At 43.0% G+C, this 17,245-nt stretch overlaps 1 protein-coding gene across 3 annotated transcripts in view; it reads left to right on the top strand.

Annotated features, from left to right (window-relative positions):
* LOC134563470 (adhesion G protein-coupled receptor L3-like) overlaps window positions 1–17,245 on the top strand; it is a 694,578-nt gene that overhangs the window by 488,580 nt on the left and 188,753 nt on the right. The window lies entirely within an intron of this gene.

Below are 17,245 nucleotides of genomic sequence, written 5' to 3'. Positions count from 1 at the left end.
GGTATGGGGTGGGGGCGGGGGCAGGGGGAGGGGGTAGGGGGGGAAGGGGTTGTGGGGGGAAGGTCGGGGCGCATGGCAGCCGCCATTATTATCTGCCACGTGGAGGGATTTCCCCAGGGGCTCTGCAGCCTGGCAGAAGTCCCGGGCCGCCGCTGCCCCCCCCCCCCCCGAGATCAGCCGGAGAGAAACTGGCTTTGTTAAAAGGATCCCGGGACAAAGGTAAACCCGGGTATAAAGGTGGATCAGAGGGAGGATTACATGGGGTAAGTTTTTGCTCCTGGCTGGGTTCGCTTAACTCTAAAAGATGTTTACGAGCTTGCAAAAATATTGGGATAAATACAGAAGCGGCGTGATCATTATTTTGGACTTTATCTGTGATCACAGTACCCACGTGGTCCCAAAAGGGAACAGTATCTATCTGCAACAATTCAGCTTCAGTAAATTCATGTTCTAACCAACGAACAAAACGTTTTTGCAGCCTTTTGGAAATTTTAACGTTAATTAAAAGGTCCTGGAGTTGTTTTAATATACTCTTTTGAGGAGCTGATAGCTGTATGCCCATGATTCGATATTATTGAAAGCTATTAGCTCAAAATCCAGCCTCCAGCTGCTACAGTCAGCTGTATGTAACTCCTGTATCTCCTATAACCAGAGAGAACAGGCGGGGAAAACTCGGGGGCTGCGGTCGCGTATTCGCGCCGTTTCTCCAGCCCCGGTGGCACCGGGGGGTCCCTGCAGCCTTGCTTGGCCGATGGGATACGTGCCCGGGCCGGGGTTTCCCCGAAAAGCAGGGCTCCTTGCGCGGAGCCGCTCCACGGGCCCGCGGGCTGCGGCAATCAGAAACGAAAGAAAAAAAAAGAAAAAAAAAATCCCCGCCGCAGGGTCCTAAAATCCACCCGCTGCTACTAGCAAAGGTAAAATTACGCCCTCCCAGTTTGCGGTACCGATCAAACGGAGGTCTTTACCTGGTCCGTGGTATCATATGCTGAGTCAGAAGCAACTGAACTCCTGTCTTTTAGCTCACTCGTGGCTGGGCAACCACAAGCTACGAGCTTATCCCTACCCACCTATAGCAACAACATGTGGCCAAAGTGGCTAGGGTAATTGAACTTCCCAAAAAGCTTATAAGACCCTGAAAGGTCTCCAGCTCCGCATGGGTTTCTGTATGTAAACCCACTTGGGCGCCAATTGATATTTCCTCCTTATTCCCCTTAAGGGTCTCAGCTAGCTCAGCCCTTCTCAGGCCTAGGAGGACTATATCAAGAAAGACAGGATAAGGATTCAAAAGAGGCTCTCACCCTTTCTTTGCTGCAGATATCTTTATTCCAGGATGGTGTCCCAGGAGAGAGAGAGAGAGAGGTCCCGGGGGACAGGGGTCTTTTCTCAGGGATTCTGAGGGAGGGGCGAGCTGGCACACAGCCAATGGGGTCAGAAGGGGAAGGAAGGGTCAGACTACATGACAGGAGTTCCAGGGGTCCCTGAGGGAGAAGAAACCATTTCCCCAGGGGGATGTAACATTTGAGTACCTGCTTCTTTAAATCAAAGCCCTTTTTAAAAATTAGGTTGGTCGTCTTCTAATTTAGACTGTCTGTGGAGCTAAAGATGAAGTCTTCTATCTCAGTCAATCCAGGTAGAGCTGTCATGGGGACTTTCTTCTTATTTCTTCTATTTTGTGCATTAGCTCAAAGAGAACATAGTAATGCACTGAAAGTTGTTTAAATTTTTATAGAAGTATGCATTTGTGAAAGATTCCACACGAGCTCCTGGCAATGGGGTAGGCTACCCAGAGCTTCTCACTGAAGGAAATGCTTTTCCCCTCAGGTTGTGAGGGAGATGCACAACATCCCAGCCTTTCACAAACCTGCTGAGGCCAAACAGTTGATTAAACCTTTGTTGGGTTGTGCCTTGAGCACGATCTGTATTTATGATGTGCTGTTACTGCCAGGAACATGGGTTGTTATCATGCTGGTGTCCTCTGTCTGGGAGGTGAACATGGAAAAAGCAGACCAGGTTAGCAATGACCTGTGGTGGCTGATGGTTGAGATGGGTGTTGACAGATGGTCTCTAGGTTGTGCTTCCATACTGGTCTTAATGGTGCTGTTCCTTAAGCTGCTTCACTTCGAATTTCAGCCCCTTTTCACCAGCCTTTCTTATTGTATGTCTGCATGGTCCAACTCTTCTCAAAAGCCCTTCCCTCTCACCCCCAAAGTTATTTAGGAATTTGGTGGGAAGCTGAATCTCCTCTCCCGGGAGATGCTGTAAGCTGTGCTTGTGCTGTTAGTGGGTTCAGGCCATGGCACAATCCCATCAGATCTGTTAGATGAGTCCTCCTGAATGCAGAAGAGAACAAGATGCAGTGAAAGGAAAGAGGCAAGTCCTCTGTTCATCATATCAGCATGGCCCCATTGATGTCCTTCTGGGAACTTCTGGCAATGTGATAGTTTGATTTTTGAGGTTTTGCGTCATCTAAATTATCCAAAAGAGATTTCAAGATAGGGCATTTTTATGTGAAGCTTGGCATCTGGCTCTGTCCCCTAGATTTCTTAAGGGTCCCTTTTAACACTGTTTACTATTTTCAGATTACTAAAAGCTGGACTGAAAACTGAACCTCATCCTTAATTCTTTTTCCATTTTGAATTTAGCAAGATAAGTAAGTTTTGTTTTACATAAAAACTAAGCCATAGCAAAGTAGACAGATTTATTGAATTATCTCATACCAACATGACTGTGTTTCATTGTCACTTCTTTTTTTTTTTTTTTATTTAGCAAAATTTTAAACCTTTTTTTTTATCTCTGTTGATGCCATGGGGAAATAGCTGCATTGGCTATGAAAGAGAGGGCACCACACATTGACTGCTCCAATAATCTGCACAGTAAATAATGTGCAAGAGCCTCAAGGATCCCAGTTTTTGAATATATAATACATTAGAAATTAAGCTGTTGCAAAAGCACACAAAAGACTTCCCTTAACCTTCATAAATTCTTATGCTTTAAATTAGAAATGAAGTAGTCTCTTTTGTGAAATGGTAGGTCTTAGTAGTGCCTAATATTCAGTTCATTGCAAATAGTACGAAATTTCTACATATTCACTGCATATATTTTATTGCTGTAATTTGTGGTTCTCCCAAGCAGAATAATGTCTTCACTGAATATACCTGTGCAAGTTAAAGGTCTCACATGTTTTCCTTAAAGTGACAGTTCATTCCTGCTTTATATCAGCACTTTATTAATTAAAAATAAGCATAAAATACAGTGTCATCCCTCTTAGCCCTATATTCAAGCAGTGGGGAGACAAATCCTGAAACCCATAAAGGGTTCTCTATTCACACTTGGGCTCAGAGCACACATTAGCTGCAAGGTACTCCCTTAATGGCTTTACCTGTGTGCTTCTTTAAGTAAATACCCTCCAGCTGGTGCCAGCTCTTCCCGGTCCGCCTGTGCAGCAGCCCCAGCTGGTAACAGGCTGGCTTGTCGCAGCCGTCCCCAGAGCACTGCGGGGACTCCCGGCATCGTTTCTGCTCCTCAGTCAGCTCCCCAAATACGTGAGGGTAGGCAGGGATTAATGAGTGCTTGGTGCGGTGCGGAGATGAGGGAAGCAGGTGAGGAGAAGAATGCTTGTGCACAGCTCAGAGGGGCGCTGAGGGGGTTATTCAGTGTTACCCTCTGCTCTGTACCTCTCGAGGAGGTGGCTGTGCCCGTCTGCCTTACACTGCAAAGGCGTGCACACAATCTCTCCCATCCCCCAGCACATCTGGAGCATGAGCTGGGGAAAAGGCGTGGGAGCCTTTCACAATTCATCAGTGCATGATCGCCTCTGAAACATCTGCCTCCAGCTGAGGTTTGGTTGACTCTCAATACTGAGGGCTGAAGCAAAGGAGAAGTGAAGGCTCCCAAGCAGTTATCTGCAATACTTGCTTTAGCAATCTGTAGATGGGATGTGTCAGAATCATTTCTTTTAGAGTGTTTTAGGAATGTGCCTTGAAGTGTGAGTTGTGCCAGTATCTTTGCATTGCACATGGGAGTGTATGTGCATGTGACACACACTTACTTGGGTTAATTATTTAAATCCTAAAATGTTGGAAGCCACTCCTCTGCATATGTGCACATATGTGTGCACACACACATACAGAACACTTGTGTTAATTACTTTAGCCTAAAAATGCTAGAAGGCACACCTTGGTTTCTTTTTTAATCTTCTCTTTTTAAATAGCAGATGGTGTTAAAATTGACACCAGGTGGTAAAATCTGTTCCAAAGGACCAGTCTGAAGTCTTAATATCTCCTTCCCCTGCTCTTCACTTGCTCTCCAAAGTGGTTGCAGTAAAATCCCATCTCTCCAGTTACTTTGTAGGTGTTTTGCCAATTTGTAGAGGGGAAAACAAATGTGTCACTTTGTCTTTGTGGAAATCCTTTTCTGATTTTGATGGGCATTTTACTACAGCATCCAGTTGGAGACACTTAAGAATAAGTACTATTGACAGAGGCAATTGATACGAAATCCTTCCTGACCATTCTCTTAATAGCTAAAAAGAAGCGGTGTTTTACCACCAAAGCGTTATTAAAGTAAACTCAGCCGTAGCAGCTGCTGTCAGCAATATGCCTTGCAATCAAACGAGAAATATGGTAGATACTCCAAGACATGAGAGAACTGCCAAGGCTTATTGCAGAGAAAAGAGCTTTTCAATAAATGTTTTCTCTGAAGAGCATCAGATTTCACTCACTTCTCACAGCTCAGACATGCCTTGGCAATCATGATTACCCTCATTTGGGCTGGTAGAATCTATTATTTTATAGCTAGTCTCATAGCCGGCAGGATGACAAACAGTTTAGTCCTCTTTGGAGAGAGATCAGACTGAACGACACGGAACTTTAATTCAGTGCTCTCCACCTAAGATATTTTTCCTTTCCCACCTATTGCTTAAGGCAAGACATCTAATGTTTGCCTTGATGGCTCTGTCAGGCTTTCGACATCCCAGATTTAGTTCTTTCCTGGATGAGGACAAATCTTTAAGAGACTTCAGGATTTCTTTCATTTTAAAGTCAGGTAAGGAGGCAAAAAATATATTACCCCCCCCATGCAAATAATAATTATTCCTAGTTAGCTACATTTGCCTAGATATGCCATGTGATATTCCTGTGCATTTTAAATCTCAAAAGGAGGAAGAAGTGGGGTGGTTATCCAGGTCTATTTGCCTGACCCAGTTACAATGGCTGTATGGGCAAAGGGAGTAAGACCTAGACTCAAACTTCATTACAAGAACTTTCTGGGGTTAGATTTTACCAGACAAGGTTATTTGTTTCCCAAACAGCTGTTTTGTTGTGGGTCTTTAAACATTCTGTCAGTTTGTCTCTCCATACCCTGTCTCTGAGCACTCCTGGGCTGAGCTGGCAGCACTGGGAATTAATATATGTTCCTGCCCTCAAAATCCACACTTAGCAGTCCTGGAGCATCAAACCCTGCTGCTAGCACCTCTTAGTCCACCTCTATGTGCATAGAAGCCTTTCTTGATGGAGGGAAACAGCATCTTGGTACTCAGTTTGCCCTCAGACCCTTTTTGGAAGGACACTTAAATAAATATGCTGGGGGAAAGCTCAGGTATCTTTTTTCCTTTTCCTATTTTTTTTTTTTTACTTGTTTAGGCTTGAAGCTGTAAGTAATGCACAGTAATGCCTCTCTCCCATTTTATAAAGAAGCTTACAGCCTGGATGAGGTTTAATTCATGTCTCTGTTGGGGAGACTGGATCTCCACATCTCGTTTGTCCTTCGCTGTAGGTCTGTGTTGCAAAAGGCTGATGGGTGCTCAGCATCAGGCTCTTCATTGTCAGGAGGAGCCAGCCACAGAACAAGCACTGCAGAGGGTCAGCCCTGCAGTGCTTACCTCCCTTTCTGGAGCTATGCTTTCACTTCTTTTACAATTTTTTTTTTTTTTTAAATGGGAGAATGATGTTCAGCTGGCTGATTCTGCTGTAATTTAATGGCAGCTCACTCATCGGCTGTTGTGCTGAAAACAATATGAGGCCAACTACCAGGGAAAGTTTGGCTGAATGACCTGTAGCCTTAATTGAATTTTGCACAGATCTTGTACACTCCTTTTTTTTTTTTTTTTTTTTTTTTTTTTTCTTCCTCTCTTGTGCTCACTCATCTTGCTGCTTCTTTTTTAACTGGCAAATTGAAAAGGAAAATTCTGGTGCACAACAATTTGAGATTTGTTTGGGGTTTTTTTTTCTATTTGTGAGGATGGTGAGTGGTGGCCAGTGCCACGGACAAAGAGTTTGACTAGCATAAACAACTTTTTTCTTTCCCATATTCAGGGATGAATTCATTTTTCAGGTTGCTTTATCTTTGAAATGGTGCTCTAAATATAAAATCTTATTTACAAGTGTTGGGGGTTAGATTGTTAGATTTGCTTTTTTTTTTTTTTTCCACTTACAGAATTTTTTCCCATAAGTTTCTAAGAAACACTAATGACAGTACTTAGCCAGAACAAAGAGAGTAGTTGAAGGACATGGCAGCACAAGGCTACACCTATTGTTTTTAAGTCTCTGGGAATGTCCCTCAGAGGGGAGAGATAACGCGAGCTTTGGGAAAGGTAAAAAGACAGCTGGGGGAGGGGGGCTCACTCTTGCTCTCAGCATCGAAGAAGACAGTCAAGCTGCCCCTCGCTGCAGGAAGAGTTCACAGCCATCACTCTGCCTCTGCCTCTTCCTGGGAAATCTACCGTCATCTGCTTGTGTACCCAGGAATCCTGAGCTCATTTTCTCCAGCCCTCCCCCCACCGCTGCTGCTTCTTCGGAGCTTTGAGGCTCTCCTGCTACTCTGTAGCTCTGCACTGCCCAGCCCTGCCAGGACACCCCCTGCCATTCCAGCTACCAGCGCAGAGCTCCTCATCTCATCCACCAGCCCGGGACTTTCCACCCTTCCAGCTCGGCCTCTCAGAGTCCTGCAGGGGCACCGAGATCAAACTGCCCTGGGCGTTTTTGTGAAAGAAAGCCCTCAAGGTTCCTGGTTCTGTTTATTATTAATGTTGTAGTTGTTGTTTGTTTGTTGTTTTGTCATATATACTAGTAAAGAACTGTTATTCCTATCCCCATACCTCTGTCTGAAAGCTCCTTTAATTTTCTAAATTAGAATAATTTGGAGGTGAAAAGAACAGGGCATATGCCTTTATTAATATTCAGCTCTTTATTAAAGTGATCAGCTCATTATTCAAGTCATCAGCAGGATTGCAGAGTTCGATCAGAGTTTTCCACGCTGCTGCAGCCATCCAAAGGAGCAGGTGCTGTCCCATTTCATCATTCCACTGCAACCAGTAGATGCCGAGTCCTTGTTCCCATAGGAACGGCTAGGAGTTCTCTCTGGTCTACCATCAGGAGGCAGGGCGGATGAGCAGTCTGCTGCAGGGGTACAGAATCAGCTCTTTACCCTCAGAGAAACCTTCAAGAGTTCCCTGTTCTCTGTCTTAGTCAGCTCAGCTGGCCAGTTCCCATTCCATTCAGGCTCCTCACAGGTCATGGCCAATCTTCAAACCAGGCCAGGGGGTGCATCCACCCCCCGCTCGGCCAGGGCACTATCCAATTCTCTTCTGACGAATCCAGCTCCCTGTCCCGGGGTGCAGTTTCCCCAAAAAAACCTCCCAGGATCCACGGGAGCGGCCTTATTTGCATATACAAATGCATATGCATTTGTCCTGGTCGCAGCAGAGGTCATTACAAAGAACAATACCTGGGCAATTAAGGCCGGAGCCGCTCCTTTTCACTTTTTAATGAGGTAGGAAAGTGTTGCCAGGCAAATCCTCTTCAGGGCAGCTTCCCTCCCCCTCAAACTGGCTGGGGTGTGGGGGTTAAACAGGAAAACCCCCCTAGGACAGGGACAGCCCAGCCTTTTTTTTTTTTTTTTTTTTTTTTTTTAACCGGGAAACTTGTTCATAACAGAGGGAGGGGATTCAAATTCTCCGTCTCTAGGGAGGTCCTGCCCCCTTCCTAGCAGATACCTGTCTTTCAAACCAAGACAACAAGAGAGATTTATACACATTAAAAAATCAGATATTCTTTCTGAAGATGAACTTTGAATATAACAATTCCTGCAGCTTCTTTTCTTTCCAGTGCAGTATATTTCAGGACTCGTATCTTAAGTGAATTATCTTTACTTGAAAAAAATATATTTATCTCTTGGAATAATAAATTTAGAAGTGCAGCACAATCACATTCAGTATCTGCTGAAGCTGATTAAGTGTCTGCTTCTTCAGAGAAGTCAGTCACTGTGACTGCCACCTGGAATAATAATGAGAGGAGAGAGGCAAAGAAAGAAGAGAAATTATTCACAGGATATTGGGAAATCCAAATGTTTGCAAAATCATTGAGAACCAGCTCGTTCTTTGCTCCTTTTGCAGGGCCAGGCACACAGCATGGATCTGTTTAATCCCAAAACTCAGAATCCCCGAGTTTCATTTGCTTTCTGCAGGAGAGATTTTTGATTTTCCCTTTGCAAAATATTTAAAGGCATTTTTTTGTGTGTGCTTTGGTACCTAAAATTAGGAAATGACGTAATAACATTTAAGCTAATAGAAAATTTGCCTCAAGGGGACTGTGCCATGGAAAAGCATTTGTTATTACTTGGGTTTTGTGGGAGAGTCCATGTGAGAGCTTGGGCCTCTGATGCTTATCATCCATTATATGAATGTCTTAACAAAATGATGGTTTTCTCCCAAAATAGCCTGAAGTTTGATCTGTAATACACAAGGCAATTTTGTAGGAAGCCATAACTTTTTCCATCTAGTGGACAAGACAATGTGTCTTAGTGGTTTTCTGGGTCCTGATGACTTTTAAGTTGCACTGACAAGTGTTTTAACATTAATAATCCTTAGTTTTATTTTAGTGAACATCTATTAAATTTAGTTATTATGTATTAAAAAGCAGACTGAAAGCAATGACATTTTAAGGAAGCCCAAATTAATGGTTTGAAGGGTTTCACAAATTTATCAGATGAATGGAAATCTAAGGAGGAAAAAAAATCCACTTATGAGAAACAACAGCTTTGATTTTTTCAGATCTATAGATACCATATTTAAGGATCTAATTTAGGTTGTGGTTCATGAAATCATAGATTATTGACATTTCCAGTCTCTGTAGTTCACAGCAGAATGAATTAGAAGGTGATAATTTTGGGAATGGGCTACATGAAGCCATTGTAGCGCAAAGTATTTTTAGAGCACCTTTGTTTATTGATGCTTGGATATTATATGAAAAATGTAGTATGGAATTTAAGCAAGGGAGATTATTCCTCCCTTTTATAAAATAAAGGATTAACTCTTCATTTGCTGTATAAGGCAGGCATGGATCCTGTGTAATAAATCCAGACAATTTCTTCCCAGCATAATAGGAGAGAGTCTAAAGTGCACACATAGTTACATACAGCCAAGAAGAAGGAAGCATTCTGTTTACTGAAACCTTAAAATAATGTTACAAACTAACTCCCACCACTATAATAGTTTAAACCTAAATAAACTTTAAAGCTTAGCTTTCAGAGTAATTTTTGTCTGGTGGAGAACTCCATTGGAGCGGCTTAAGGTTGAATGTTCTTTCATAAGAGAAATTGTCAGCCACAGGAAAGATAATTCATGGTGATATACTTGATAAGAATAATTTCTTTATTCCTCTGGCTGGAGAATGAAAGTCTGAATGCTTTACATTCAAGTGTCAGGTTGCTCTTGGACTGCAAATTCTGGTTATGTTAATGGGGTCTGTTCTCCATTTAAATGCATTCTAGAAAATCCAACATGTTGAGGAAAAAAAGAAAAATCAAAGTAAAGGAAGACTAGGCAGCAAAAAATGGAAAAACAGCAATAGTAATATGTATTTGTAAAGTAGTCTTAGAAAACCTAATTCTTCCATTCTTTGTGTTTGCTCCTGAGCCAAGACTCAAGAGGTTTTCTCCTGTTGCAAGTTCAAACTTTTCACATTAAAAGCTCAGAAAATGAGTGTTTCACTGGGACACACATGACTAGAGTTTAGTTTTGACTTGGGGACAGCTTGATGTGGAGGTTGGGGGCAAAGGCTGGTCACTGTGTCTTCTGTAGAGAGGATAGTTGCAGTGGAGGGAGTGAACCCGAAGACCATTGTATTGCTGTTTGGTTTCCTTTGCCTAGAGGCAAAATATCATCTGGCCTGCTGGGTACAGCTCTCTGCAGTGGACATGACTGTGTTCCCATTATCAAGGCATTTGGGGTCTGGTGACTGCCCACCTGCACTGCAATGTGACCCCAGGCTTCCCTAGAAGGAGTGGGTGGATGAGAGAAATGGTGCCATGTACTTTGTTTTGTGCCTGTGCTGCACAGAGTGAGCGCTGAACTTGGCTGTGTCTCTTTTGTCACTATTATGTGTGGGGAGGAGAAAAAGAAGCAGAGATGGGTACTTCTGCAGCATGTTGAACTTCAGGTTGCCAGAACATGTCATATAAATGCCGAGCTAGCTCTCTTAGCTTTTTTTCTGGTGAACCATATATGGGGGTTGAGTGGGTTTGAAATGCATTTTTTTTTTTAAAGTATTTTCATACTTTAATGAGGCTTTGAGCAACCTGGTAAAGCGGAATATGCCCCTGCTCATTGCTGTGTTGTTAGAACTGGATGATGGTTAAGGTCCCTTCCAATCAAAACCATTTAGTGATTCTGTGATTTTCATTCCCTGAGTTTTTGATATTTTTATTTCAGATCTGATGCTGCCCTGAATTTTGAATGTGTCTCTTGTTTTTTTTTTACTGTGACTCCAGGACTCAACCATGCCTTCAAAAAAGAAGTGCACCTTCACCTGTGAGCAGGCTCTACATGGGCATGCTTTGCTCTACATGCGCCTTTGTAGATTTTCAGCTTCTCAAACTTGTCCCTGTTCAACCTAGGACCCACAGATGGGGCTGTGTGTTAGGGAGAGACACATAAATTGCTTTTCAGCTTGTGGTCAAGTTGGTTGTGGGTAAAAGATGCAGCAGCCACATCTGGCATGAAAAACACTCTCAGCATGCCTGAGAAGCTGCAGCTTGTGCTACTAAGGTCAGCCTCAAAAAAACTGGGTTTTTTGGTCCTTCTGTTTTTTCATTAACTATGTTTAGTGCTGGGTGTATTAATTATTAGTCTGAGTATATTAAATCAATCAGATCTATGAAGGACAGGAGCAGGGAGTGGATGTCACTTATTCCACTATTAAACATCTGCCCTGAAAAAAATAAAAAGTGAAACAAACAGCTAGCAAAGTACAGGGCACAAATTTTTTCACTACTTTTGCAATTGCATTTTAATATTCCCCTACTCACATTTTCTTTTTTTCCCAGGAATTTTATGCTGCTGTTGTGTGGGTTTGAAGCACTGCCAGGTAGACAGCTCTCGATATGGCTCTGCCACTGTGTGCTTGTGCCTTAAATAGTTGAGTGCAATTCAATGTGGCAGTAAGAAAATGAGAAGTTAATGTTGTTCAAGTGTTAATTGTGCCAGAGTGCGTTTTCAGTCTCAACACAGCAATACTAAGAACATTTAATTAATGCTTTTGTGCAATTTCTCTGAATGGGTGGCAGGAGCCTGCTTGGGGACAGGCTGTAGTGCCTCATGATTGCACGCTCTCCTCAGTTTTCCTTCCATCTGAAGAATCATGAGGAAGGCAGTGTGTGTGGAAAGTCTTGTTAGTAACTCCCCTCAGACATAACAAGTGGTCCTTGATTTCTTTTTGGCCTCTGGCACTGTTGAAGTCAATGGCATTGGCAACCACTGTAGGGAATCAAGGTGAAATACCCTTGTTCTCCTCCTATGCAATGACAGCAGGAATGGATGGCCTCACTATAGGAGTAAAAGCTATGTATGCCTGGGTTTGTTTTTTTTTTTTTTTTTCTGTAGATCTGTGTAGGAAAGTAAGGTCCACCCTGTGCTGTCATCAGTACTTAAGTTCTGTAGACTGGCACAGGCATTACAGAGATGTAAAATTGTCTGTAACTGAGCAAAATTTTAAAAATTCAATCAGTACTTTATGAAGACGGTTTTGCAGTGGTGTGTTGTGTAACTGAAGGGGTAATCAGACTCTAATTAGACCCTTTCTTTTAATATTGTTCAATGAGCTAAATCCTCCAACCTTCTCATGGAACCTGTCTGAAGAATATGGCACCCGAATATAAGCTGAGTAATTATTGAAATTCAAAAGCATTAAGTCTTAAATTAGCAGAGGGAAAATATGTATTTGCGATACATACAATGGAAACACCATTCAGGAGGTCACCAAAACACATCAGTGTTTGGAATTATAAGAGCTGGATATGGCACTGAGTGTTAATAACACATATAAGTTATTCAGGGTAAGGGTAATCAACACTTCAGGGCACTCAAATCAGCTGGTCGCAAATATATTATCTCCTCTAGAAGCTTCTCTCTCCCTGCTTTATAATATCATGCTGTTTGAATGCATTACAAAAGCTTTTGCGCATTTGGAAATGTAAATTACTACCTTCTATGCTGCCAGGGGTACTGTATACCATCAGCCAGAGCAATCAGTGTGAAGCCATACATTTGGGGATCTGTCATGTTGCCTTCTTGCTTTTGCCTGGGACATTTAGTGCTTTTCTGAATACCTTACTCAACTGTGACCAGCCACAGCCCAGGATGGGGAGAACAAGTGGTGTGTGGGTTTCTCTGATTGCTGAGTCTAGAGCTTTTAAATCTTGCTGGCTCCTTCCCTTGCAAAACCAGATTGCACTCAAATGCATTGTCTCTGTTCCCTAGAGCCCTGACAGCCTGTCATGGGTTGGCACTGGCCAGATGCTAATGTACCCATGAATATATGTTTTTCTTAACAACTACTGTGGGATGTGATCAAGCACAGAGCAGAGCAGGCCTAAAACTTGAAAACGGGAAAAAAAACTTTATTAAACTACATAAGAACAGAAAATAGAAAAGAAAAAAAAAACTCTTAACACACAAAAACAGAAATGAAAACTTCCCAGAACATTTCTTCTCCTCCCCCAATTTCCACCCCTTACACATTACCCTCTATAGACCAAAACCTTGGGTTTTAAATCAATCACCACTCAAAAAAACTAATCTTCAATTCAGCAAGGGAAAGAGGAGTCTCGCACCATAGACTGCACCCCAGAAAACACAGGTCTACCCTTTATGGGTTTCCATGTCACCCATGGCACCACTCGGAGAAGTTTGCTGTGGTGACGCTCTCTTTTCCATCTCTAGTGCTCTTACTACTGTCCATGGGCTAAAGCTGCATATAGGGCTCTTTTAAGGATGCTTGCATGCCAGGCTCTCTCCATCTTTCCCCTGGGGCCGAGAGTTTCCAAGAACAGAGATCTTCTCTTCTCTGTTCGCTCCACTCTTACAGTGCCAGTCACTGCAGCAAAGTCGAGCTGGTTGCATCTACCTAAATGCAGTTTATGTTCAAAGAGACTCAAGTTCAGTCTATGGCTAACATTATGTAAGGAAAGTCTAGCCTAAAAGCCACTCTTTTTCATCACTGCCCATTTGAGATTCTCTTCATCTTCGTCATCTCAGTCCCAGGCTGTCTCTCTCTTTCTTCTTACAAACCACCAGCCACGAGAATCAATGTCTAGAAAAGTTTTCTTCTGCCAAGAAAGTTAACAGTTCTTGGCTTCCGGCAGGGTTGCGGACTCGGCACATCTCTACACAGCCGGGAACTTTTCTTCCCCCCCCCCCCCCCCCCCCCCGCTCTTTCTTCGCTGCCGGCTGCCACCAATATCAATTCCGAAGCTCTGAAGCGGCAGTCTCTCTCCTGGGGGGGGGAAGCGGGGACGGAGGGCACCTCCACAGTCCTCTACCCTTCTATCTTGAAGAGGCTCCGCATGGCTTTTCCCCTCCCCCACTCAGCCCCGCGAGCTGGGGGGAAGGGGAGAGATGTGTGCTCACCTCGCTACCGGAAACAAAAGAGAGCTACTTCCTCTGAAGTCCTTGCTTTTAACTCCTTGTGTTCTCAGATGCGTGTCCAACTCCACAGTGGCCACTCCAGGTGCCAGCACAAAACCTGACCACTGATTGGTTTCCCCACAACTTCCTGGAAAAGTTACTTCCTCCTCAACTACGACACAGCCACATGTTGAAAATATTTGCCTTTAACCTTAACCTGTTATGAGGTAGAAAGGTGCCTGAATTAAAGCCCAGGTAAAAAAGGCTGTTGGAGTTTGGAGACACTCATTCTGGAAGCTGCAGTTGGCTCCAGCTGTATGCCTCTCTGGACAGGGATGTGTAGATCCATATGTCTACCCTTAGCATTCGCAGCCCTACCCTGAATTTGTTCTTCTTCCAAGCCTGCAATTTTCCATACAAATGAACCAGACTTCTGAATGCAAGGAGTTTTGCAATGCCAGCACCAGAAGACACTTGGCAAGTGTCTCGGTCTGGAAGGGGCTGGAGTGAACTCTGGGCAACAAAACCAAAGTACACGTGCACACCTTCACATACCTGTCTACCTGTCTCGCTTCTCCGAACAGAGATCTTTTAGCTGTCAAAGCCATCCTGGTTTGCTGGCATGTTCTCACTTCTCCCTTTGATATTTCATGGGGCCTGACTTCTCTTACACCTTCGGGGAAGAGGCCCTATGGAACCAACAAACCGCAGGGCTAGGGGTGCAGAGGCTGTTGGGTCCCCACCATGCTGGAAGAAATCAGGGCCTGTGCCACAACTGCTTATGGATGAGGACCCCGAAACTTTCTTGCAGGAAGGTTGTTAGGTATAGAAACTAGTACTGAGTATTTAGGAATTAATAAGTGCACTTCATTTATGTATTCCACTTGAAAGGGGCTTTGTCCAAAGGGACACAGTCTCTTCAGCAGCATTATGATGCATGGTGAATAATTCACATTAAAGTATCCAGCAAGTTCTGGGGTTGGGCTTTTAAAATAATGCTTACATACTTTTGTCTCGTTAACACTGTGAATCTTTGGGGTCTTATTTATAAGAGCTACAGTGTTTGCAGTGCTTTCTTCCTACTCTTACTAAAGTGTGTTTCTCCAAGACAAAGGACAGGACTCTACGAACATCCACGGACATACTTCATTTGACTCTCCTAAGTTTTCTTTTCACATCATAAATTAATATTCTCCTGTTTTAAGTAGGGATCTGTATTTTACAGGATTTTGGCAAAATATATGAAGATGTATATTATATAAAGTTTCTCCCTGGAATTTTTATCCTATACATAAAGCTGTATCAATCATATTTCACTTTATGGGTATTTCATTTTGCTATATGAAACTAATCTAAGGTTGCTGCTGACAAGGTAGAGTCCAGGGGGCTCATTACATCCCAGTTGCTGGGCTGTTTTTTTTCTTCTGCCAGATTTTTCTAAAGCTAAAATTTATCTGTATTTTGTTCAGCTTGTCTGCATATTATCCAGTGTATATATCAGAGGAAAGGTTTTTATATATATAAATGTTCACATACCTAAGTAAATTGATATATCTTCCTTTTTTTATGAAAGAGGTAAAGTACCTGGCCAATACAGTACCATTAATCTGTTCTCTTTTCTCCTTTCTCTCTTTACCCCTCTCTCTACAATAGAAGTGGAACAAAAAGGTAATTAAATACCTTTCAAAATATATATATATATATAACTTATGTATAGGCTAAGTTATTTAACAGTTTAACGTTTTAGTTGAAATACTTTGTCATTAATTCTCACTACCTTTTTGTTGAAGTTTATTTAGTATCTCTGCTGCTCAACTTCACCAGATAACTCATATTTGCTGAAAAGTTTTTACCAGTGTTACCTTTTTTTTTTCCATTAAATTTCTATTTAAAGGCTTAGATAACTCATTTTCCTGCCCCTAATAATTTGGAAGGTGTGCACACTTATGTATGTGCATAAGTATGTCTTATTATGGCATAAAAGCCTCTTGGAAAAGGCAACCCTTTTTCAGCAACCCTGAGTGGTTACTTAGACTCCAATGGATCTGTATAATTTTATACTGGTTATTAAGTCTGATTTTCCTCCTGTCTTGCTCTCCAGACAACATTACCAATTTCTGCATTTACAAAAAATAACCAATTATGCTCCGAGCAGGAAGTGTGAATGTGGGATCCCATCTTGCCAGCCCAGTGCTGCCAGAAGTGCATGGTGGGATACTTCTTCATGCCTCCCTGCCGCCCATCCCATCATCACGGTTACTGTGCCTCTTGAGGATCGTGGAGATCAGTGTTCCAAATAACCAGCCAATATTCTCCTCCCCCCGAAGCATGTGCAGTGGCTTCAGGCCAGGAGGGTGCTGATGGGGATGGCAAGGGCCAGATTTGCTCTGCAGCATCCCTCCTCTTGCCTCCCTATCCATCCATCCAGCCGGCCCTTCGGTGGTGATGTTCCCATGGGGCCGAGGTCAGCCAGGCAGCAGCTGAGCCTCTTCCCAGGTTTTGGACGTGCCCTGGCCCGTCAGCCCTCCCCGAAGTCTGAGCAGCAAAGCATCCCAGTTAGTCAAACTGCTCCTCTGTGCTCCTCTCATGTAACAATAGAAGGTATATGTTTTAAGTTTGAATTACTACTATATTTAACAGGACATTTTTAACTGATTGAAATTTAGACATTGGGTTCCTCTCCAGCAAACTTTATTCTTTTCCTTCCTTCTTTCCTTTCTTTCTTTCTTTCTTTCTTCCTTGTCTTTTCCTTTCAGCATCCATATGTCATTTGTTTTTAATTGTGTGGACTGCATGTTTCGTGTGTCCTGTAGCAGCTTGGAAAGTCTAATTTCTGGTTATACTCCAGATGGGTGTTCTCCCCCCCACTCCCTTTGCTTTAAATGCTCTTCTGAGTTGCTAAGGTATTCGCCTCTGCTTTGCTATTGGTATCCTTTAAATATTTAATATCACTTGGGCTGTAAGGAGGGGAATTTCTTTCTCTTATTTCCATTTCTAGGCCACTCTTCTGTGGGCTGTTCAAATAAATATGTGGATCAATTTCCTCGGAGTTTAGCCCTTCACCTAGTAGGTACAGATTCACTGCAGAATATAATTTGGAAATACAAACCCAGAAATCCTTATGGGGCACATATTAATTTCAGAATTTACAAAACCGATTGGTCCAAGTAAGTATACCTGTAAAAGTAGATTTGAAAAGCAGTAAGAAAACAAGACACAGCTGACTGATAGGAAAAGTGGGAGGGGGGGGGGGGGGGCAGGGGACACCCAGTTTGGTGGAGCAGATCTTGTTCCAAAGATACAGTGGGCTGGAAGAATAGTCTCGAGCTACAGGGTATTGCTCTTGGG

The sequence above is a fragment of the Prinia subflava genome, chromosome W (genome assembly GCF_021018805.1).
Source record: "Prinia subflava isolate CZ2003 ecotype Zambia chromosome W, Cam_Psub_1.2, whole genome shotgun sequence".
NCBI classification, from domain to species: Eukaryota; Metazoa; Chordata; class Aves; order Passeriformes; family Cisticolidae; genus Prinia; species Prinia subflava.
Note: the sequence above shows the minus strand (reverse complement) of the source record. Positions and strands in the feature narration are given on the sequence as shown.